Here is an 8,668-nt window from a genome sequence, read left to right on the forward strand (position 1 = left end):
AAGTGCTAAAGTAACTAGGGGGCTAGTTAACTGATTCCCAGTTCCTGCATCCTGCACCAGAGTCAGACTGAGTAGATCTAATTCAGTAAATAGTATTCCCTTCGATTAATATTTACCATTTTGGAACTAAAGAGTTGTAATGGTTTGGGGTGGTATGATCCAGTTATTTCTGAATTCTGAAAACCACTGAATAAGTTCGCAGAGAATTACTTTCCAGACTGTTGTAATCTTAAAAGACATAACTCCCAAATGACACCCAGCCTAGAGAGGTGTTTTGGGAAACATTTCTCAGTCTTCATTTAGATTTACAAATCAATTATGCATGTGCAGAGAAGAGGAAAGGCTGTGTTTTTCTTCATCTGTGCAGCCTAAGAGATCATTTAGGAAACACTTCTTCATTCTGCAGAAACATTGATTATGCATGTGTAGAAAAGAAAGGATTAGAAAAGGCTGTTTTATCTCTTTATAAGAAAAGCTGTTTTTCTAGTATACTGATTATAAGAATTATAGAGGTTTATTCAAGATAGCATGGCCTGAAATAAGTTCCCTCCATGGCAAACTTATATGGTAAACATGGTATATCTTAATAAGCCCCCTATTATTTTTTGTTAATGATTTCAGTATTTTTAGATATGTGAGAGAGACTTCACTCTCACCCCTCATGTTACTAAGCAACATGTCATACGTTGCTAGGAGACAGACTAGCAAGCTTAGGGGCACTTCAGTTCCCTTATCACCTTGCATAACACATGACTATACCCTAGAGAGTTTTACAGTCTTAAGAGAAAAGAGAGAAAAAGTATAATGGCATACAGAAAGGATAGAAAAAGTGACAGGGGTGGGGGAATGGAATAAAGAAAAGAGCAAGGTATTTGAGAAGAGTGTGTGAGGTTGGCAGAGGAAGGGCTATTATGCAATTTCCTTGAATGAGTCATGGAAAAACCTTAAATTGCCAGTGCTCTATTTCATATTCTGTATGCTTCTACCTTTTCTAAAAACAAATTAGAGACTGTACTTGGGGAAGAAGATCTTTCAGATAATATTCCTGAATATTATCAGAAGGGTAGAAACTAACCGTAACTTTGTAGAGAAGATTGCCAATTCCAAACACATTAAACAAGTCACACCTTATTTAAAATTCCAGATCAGATACACAATACTATTTCATTCCATTTATCTCTCAAAATAGTGAAAATGGACGGTACTAAGAGAGAGGTTAGAATGTAAGTGTTCTTGAACAAATTTAGAAGCAAGATTGTCATACAGGCTCCCGGGCAGTGTGTTTCTGTACAAAATTTTAAAAATCTAGTATAAATGGGGGAAAGAAGAAGCTGTTGTGCTCTACCTGGAAGATTCTGTTGTGTCTGAAATAGGAAACCAAGCTCCAGGTTTTATTGTGTACATGTGAAAGGTTGAGTCTTTGTGTCTCTGTGGCATTTACTGTTGCTGGCAACCAGGAAGCTCTGTAGCAATTGTTGCTAGGTCCTCAGTGCCTCTGTTTGCCTGAAACCTTAATCAGCGCCAGAAACACCAGAGATAAAAATCATTGCACAAAATCCAGTGCCCGTTATCCCCAATGGTCCTGCTGCAAACAGTCCATCTTGTGTTCAGTGAAAATCAGCATAAAATGGAGACTTGACACAAAGAGTTCCATCCTCAGTGTCGTCTCCGTGAATGCCCGCTCTTTCAGTGCAGAGCGGTGAGAGGACACTGGAGAATGGTTTAATTAAAGTAAAGCTTATATCTGGTGTCACCAGCTTAACTAAATGCATAATAAAGAGTCTGAGAGAAAAACACAGACAAGAAAGATTTCATCAGATTTAGATGACTTCCAGTTCTGAGGTCGCATCAACATTCGTTGACAGCTTGAGATCACCTTAGTGACAACAGAAGTCCTGGTGCGAATGATGGCACCATTTCAAATAGGAGTCCAGAGATTCTGATAAAGATCCCCAGAAATAACCTGCATTGTCTCTTGAAATGAAATACTGGCTCTTAGGTGAGCTTCAGAGACCAGTACAACCCACTTACTCAAGCCATCCTATACAAATATAGACTTCAAATTTTGCTTCCTGTGTGTCTCCTACCCAGATGTAGATGGTTATAGCTCTGAACTTGCCTGGTAACAATGGCAAATCTGGGCTGAGATTTAGTAAATATTGATGCTGAGATGACATAAATATCTACTTCCATCAGGCATCTAGCCTCCGGAGTGGGTCTGAAGAGATATTTATGGTTGCGATTATTACTAATTTTTGAGTACCTTATCAAGGCTAAATACTATATTATCTAGTTTAATCCTCAAAATAATTCTTAGGGGTAGGTACAATTATATTCACTTTTTTTCCCTCTCTTGAGGAAACTGAGGTTCAGAGAAATTAGATAATATGCCCAAGGTCTCTCACAGCTGATATGTGACAAAATGAAAATTCAAACCTGGACCTATCTGTCTCCAGCATTTGACTTTGAACCACTACTCTATGTATTGTTTAATAGAGAATGCTCTTTATATGGAAATAAATTATGTAGTACATCACACTTGTGTCAAGGTGAAGACTGTAGGGTCTTGGGTCTCACTGTCCCCTTATGGGGCAGTGGAGACTCAGAATGTCTGCTCCCCTGGAGTTGACTTTGCCATAAAGGCCCTACCAGGACAATCCTTCAGAACCCCGTGATGCCTCATCCTTGCACTTCCCCAAATCTAGGTTATTCAATATGTAATAACACTCCCTGAGGTCTTTAGGTGAGTGGTTCAGATTGGGCTCTGCAATCCCAGCCCATTCAACCTGGTAGTCCTTTTTCAATGTGAGGCAAAGACTTTGCCCCTAAACCCTTTCTACATTCATCTGATCTCTCCTTCTCATTTGCTTATCTAATAAGAACAGGAGATCATTTTTAGGGACTGCGTGATCTGAATTCTAATTTAGAAAAGAATGCCTTTTCAAAAGAACAGTCTGGGGCATCTGGCTGGGTCAGTTGGTTAAGCGGCCGACTCTTGGATTTTGGTTCAGGTCATGATCTCACAGTTGGTGAGTTTGAGCCCTGTGTCAGGCTCTGTGCTGACAGCACGGAGCCTGCTTGGGATTCTCTCTCTCTCTCTCTCTCTCTCTCTTTCTCTCTTTCTCTCTTTCTCTCTCTTTCTCTCTCTCCCCCTCCCTCTCTCTTTGCCCCTTCCCTGCCTGCACATGCTCTCTCTCTCTCTTTCTCAAAATACGTAAATAAACTTCAAAAAAGAAGAGTCTGGAGAGATTCACGTTTTACATTATCCAGACCTTTGTTCAGTGCCTTGGAGTCACATTGTCTCAAAATCTTCATTTTAGAATAAAATGTTTCCTTTTCCTTGGCATAACCGAAAAGTCCACTGAATGGTATTTTCAGAACAAAGAAACGTTTGATAATTAAAAATGCTTTCATTCTTACATGTACACTGGGCAGAAAACATGAAATAGTCACATGCAGATGGTATGCTGGGGACTGCTTGTTAGGGCTCATGCGAGCAGAATATAGGCAGCTCTTTCCAACTCTGTATTCAGAGACGTCACACTGGTAGCTTGAAACTGGTCATGATGGGAACATTTACACCATAGAAATTGGCCATGCTACAAATCTGGGCGCCTTTTTTTTTTTTTTTTTTTTGCCTCTTTATCTGAGAGCTAGTTAGTTGTTAAACCACTAGGAGAGGAGCTCTCAAAGAGCAATGTGTCAGCAGTATAATTGCAGTGAAACATAATCCATCCTTGTATCGCTAAGCATCATGTTGCTGGATTCTCATACTGTATAAATGAAGGAAGTCATCTGCTCAGTGTGTATTAATACAAGTTTTATTAAATGAGGGCCCTCAAACAAAAGACTTGGTAGAAATTGCGTTCACAGGCATGAACAGGACAGTATGATCCACATCTTCTCAGAACATTTGGGTATGTTTGGCAGTGTCTAAGAGAGAGATACAAAGCAGGTTGCAGGGACAACATAGTTTTCTCAGAACAGCACCTATAAGGGGCTTTTGGATCCTGAGGTGATCACCCAAAGATTCTGTATTGAAATCCATAGATGATAGGCCTAGTCTCTATGTGTGAGAAGCCTTATGACCTGACTTGAAATGGTAATTGTTAGAAAAATGGGATTTAAAAATATGACTTCTATTGCCAAGTAATTTGAGAATATTGATAATAATAGCTAACATTTCTTAATTTACTGCTATGTGCTAGGCTCTGTTCTAGGCATTTTACTTGTATTGACTCATTTATAGCTCATTATAACTCTCAGAGATAGGTGCTATGATTATCCCCATTTTACAGATGATAAAATTGCACAAAATGTTTAAGTAAGTTGCTGAAGGTCACCAAGTAAGCAACAGAACCAGAGTTCAAACCCAAAAAGTCTGAAGGCCTTTGTAGGCCTTCTAGTATACCTTTTCATGCTAAATATAGATCAAGCTTAACATTTAGGTTATTTCTAATGACTTTTTTTAGCAGAGCATTTACAATACCACTAGTCAGTATTTTTCCAACCTTTTGGCCACTGATGCATTGTAGAAAATACATTTTGCATTCATATCATATACCCCAAACAAAATAATACTCTTACTATGCATAATATTCTCTGATATTTTCTATCCTATCCTATTTCCCTTCTTTTATGCACCTTAATCTGAAAAATCAGTGACTAGTTCTCATCCACATTAACTGTCTGTAGATTTTTGAAAGTGACGACAGGTACATAGGGTAGGTAACCAATGTATAGAACTTGTTTGGTGAATCTTCATCCTTGTTAGGTTTTCTGGACAGCTGCACACGCATATGGTACAGAACATTCCTTATTCCTTTGGCCCAGATAGCTTTGTTGAGCCTGGTGTCAATACGCATATCACCTTCATGGTGAATTTCCAAATCTCTTTCAGTGCCTAAGGTGCATGCTTCTTTTTTTAAAAAAATTTTTTTTCAACGTTTTTTATTTATTTTTGGGACAGAGAGAGACAGAGCATGAACGGGGGAGGGGCAGAGAGAGAGGGAGACACAGAATCAGAAACAGGCTCCGAGCCATCAGCCCAGAGCCTGACACGGGGCTCGAACTCACAGACCGCGAGATCGTGACCTGGCTGAAGTCGGACGCTTAACCGACTGTGCCACCCAGGCGCCCCTGTGCTTCTTGAAACCCACTCCATGGATGTGCTTGTGAATGTTGATGGTGTATTCTCTGGTCACTACCTCCTTGCTGGCAGAATGGCCCTTCCTCTTGCCACCCTTTTTTGTGGGATCATTTCTGCTGGACCCTGATTGGAAAGGAAGAGTGCGAGGCACTGTGGGAGAGGGAAAGCAGCATTACAAGTACAACTTCTGGGTTGCTTCCTATTCTATTTCACTTTTTAAATACTGGTCACAAGTCACTTAGTTGATTTCTTGACATGCTAATGAGTGGTAAACCTACTGTCTGAAATTCACTGTAGTAAATTTTTGTATATGGGGTCCCGTGCCATGGTTTGGTTTACTACTGGTATCCTATTTTAGAGCAGAATTCACGGTATTCTATTTCCTTTCCAGTTAACCTATGGTCTAGTGGTAAAGTCACGTGAAGATGGACATATGTTTTAAAAAAGATGCAAGAGATAATGGAAGTCTGGACTAGGCTGATGGCAGTGAAAATGGAAAGGAAGAATCTGACGTGAGAGTTTTAGAGGAAGACTTTCAGGATTTGACAGGACATGAGTGACTAGTGTCCCTTCCCAGATGATACAATTAGTGATGTCCCAAGTGTCCAGGATGGGCAGAGAGGTGAGATGTAAGGTATGGAGCCATGGGACAATAGCCAGATGCAATGGTCTATCAGGTTTTCAGGCTAGTTGTGCTAAGGTTACCACATTCTAAAGCTAAATTACTGAATCCAAATGGTTGAAACAAGAAGGGAAGGTAAAACGTGAAGCAAGCAAGTTAGAGACCTCTGTGCTATCAGCACAGAGCCCAACACAGGACTTGATCCCACAAACAGTGAGATCATGACCCGAGCCAAAATCAAGAGTCAGATGCCCAACCAACTGAGCCACCCAGTTTCCACACATTACCCTCCCCTATCAAACCTTATTATTATTCTTATATAGCATTTACAGCTACCTGAAGGTTATCTATCTATCTATCTATCTATCTATCTATCGTTTGTGACTCCTCTAGAATATAGGTTTTTTGCATTTTTTAAATTAAGTTTTTAATTTTAATCCCAGTATAGTTAACATACAGTGTTATATTAGTTTCAGGTGTACAATATAGTGATTCAACAACTTTAGGCATTACTCAGTGCTCATCATAAGTGTACTCTTAATCTCCATCATCTATTTCATCCATCCCCTTATCCACCTCCCTTCTGGTAACCATGTTTGTTCTCTATAGTTAAGAGTCTGTTTCTTGGTTTGTCTCCAGAGATGAACTTTGAAAACATGTTGCTAAGTGAAAGAAGCTAGACATAGAAGGCCATATATTGTATGGTTTCATTTATGTAAGATGTTCAGAAGAGACAAATTCATACAGACATAAAGTAAATTAGTGGTTGCCTGGGGATGGTGGAGAGAGGGTATGTGGAAAGAAGTTGGAGAAAAGGGGGAGTGACTACTAATGTATACAAGATTTCTTAGTGGGGTGATGAAAGCTCTCTGAAATTGATTATGGTGATGGTTGCATAACTCTATGAATATACTTACAACCATTGCATTGTAATCGTATGGTGAATCCTATGATACATTAATTATATTTACATAAAGCTGTTGTCTAAAAAAAAAGATTATAGGGGCGCCTGAGTGGCTCAGTCGGTTAAGTGGCTGACTTTGGCTCAGGTCATGATCTCATGGTTCATGAGTTCGAGCCCTGCGTCGGGCTCTGTGCTGACAGCTCAGAGCCTGGAGCCTGCTTCAGATTCTGTGCCTCCCTCTCTCTCTGCCCCTCCCCTGCTTGTGCTCTGTCTGTCTCTCTCTCTCAAAAATAAATAAACATTAAAGAAATTTAAAAAAAAGATTATAACCATGAAAAAAAAATTCCTGATTCTGCTCACTGAATACAAATAATGATATCCTAGTAGCAAAGAACTCCCTTGACACCAAGAGAGTGAGTTTCAAAAACTATTCCCAAGGCATTAAGGAGGTCAGGGGATCTCAGAATAGAATGTGATAAAAGAATCTAACTGCATTACAAATGTATGAAACAAGCTCCCTGAAGAGGATAGGGAGAAAAAGTGCTGATCCAAGTAACTTTGGAGATGGGTGGAATCTATAAGACTAAAGGCAAGAGGAACTCTCCATAAGTCCTGTATTCTAGGCAATAAAGTTGTTTCCCAAGAGGGTACAAGTTAACAATCCTGAAACCACTATATATCTATACTGGAAATGAACGATTAAATATGTATGGTGGATGGTGGGAGCCAAGTTTCTTACTATTGGAGTTAGAGGTTATAGGCAAACAAGAAGAGAAAGTTAAAACGTGATAATGGATTCGAGTTGGAGACCTCAGTATGAACTCATATTTAGTTTAATATACATGTAATATACATGTAATTACATATAAAATATTAATAAATATGTGTGTATGTACACAGGTTAGTATACATATATATATTTCCTTTTTCTGTCAGCTGAAAGTGCATAGAAGCAATGACACCCCAATAGCAACAAGCACACCTATCCTGTGTTTCTTTCTTTCTTTTTTTTTTTCTTTTTTTTTTTTTTTAAGTAAACCCTACCCACAACGTTGGGCTTGAACTCATGACTCTGAGATCAAGAGTAGCAGATGCTGCCGACTGAGCTAGCCAGGCAACCCCCCTCCCCAATCATGTGTTTATAATAACATTTTCCAATAAAAGGAAACAGTTCCTTGGAGAAATGGCTGATTCTAGGACTAAGGCAAGAAATAAAATGATCCTGGAGCATCTTATAGTGCCAGAAAGTAATGAATTGCTAAAAAAAAAAAAAACAAAAAACCCACAATGATGAAGTATGTCAAAGGGACACAGGAGCCACTTGAAAGGAGCCCAGTGGTCAAAGCTGGAGCAATCTGAGCAATAACTAAATGAAGTCGTACTAAATTAAGACCCAAAATATAAAATATCTATGAGTACATCTGATAATAATTAATTAAGTTAGAGGTGAGTTAGGCAAAACTCCCATGGAGAAGAATTTCAATTTTCTTTTCTTTTTCTCATGTTTTTAAAAAAATTATTTAGTTTTGAAAGGGAGAGAGAGTGAGTGAGCATGAGTCGGGAAGGGCAGGGAGAGAGAATTCCAAGCAGGCCCAGTGCAGAGACTGACATGGGGCTCGATACCCCGAACCATGAGATCAGGACCTGAGCTGAAACCAAGAGCTGGTTAACTGACTGAGCCACCCTGGTGCCCCTGAAATGTATTTTAAAAAATGTATACAACTCAACATCCCCCAAACAAATAATCCAAGTAAAAAATGGGCAGAAGACATGAACAGACACTTCTCCAAAGAAGACATACAGATGGCCAACAGACACACGGTTTGTGAGTTTGAGCCCTGCATCAGGCTCTGTGCTGGCAGTGTGGAGCCTGCTTGGAATTCTCTCTCAGTCTCTCTCTGCCCCTCCCCCTCTCTTACTCTCTCTCAAAATAAATAAATAAGAAAAATATATATTTTTATATAAAAAAATATATATTTTTTATATATCTCTT

This window comes from Panthera leo, chromosome B4 (assembly GCF_018350215.1).
Source record: "Panthera leo isolate Ple1 chromosome B4, P.leo_Ple1_pat1.1, whole genome shotgun sequence".
NCBI lineage: Eukaryota > Metazoa > Chordata > Mammalia > Carnivora > Felidae > Panthera > Panthera leo.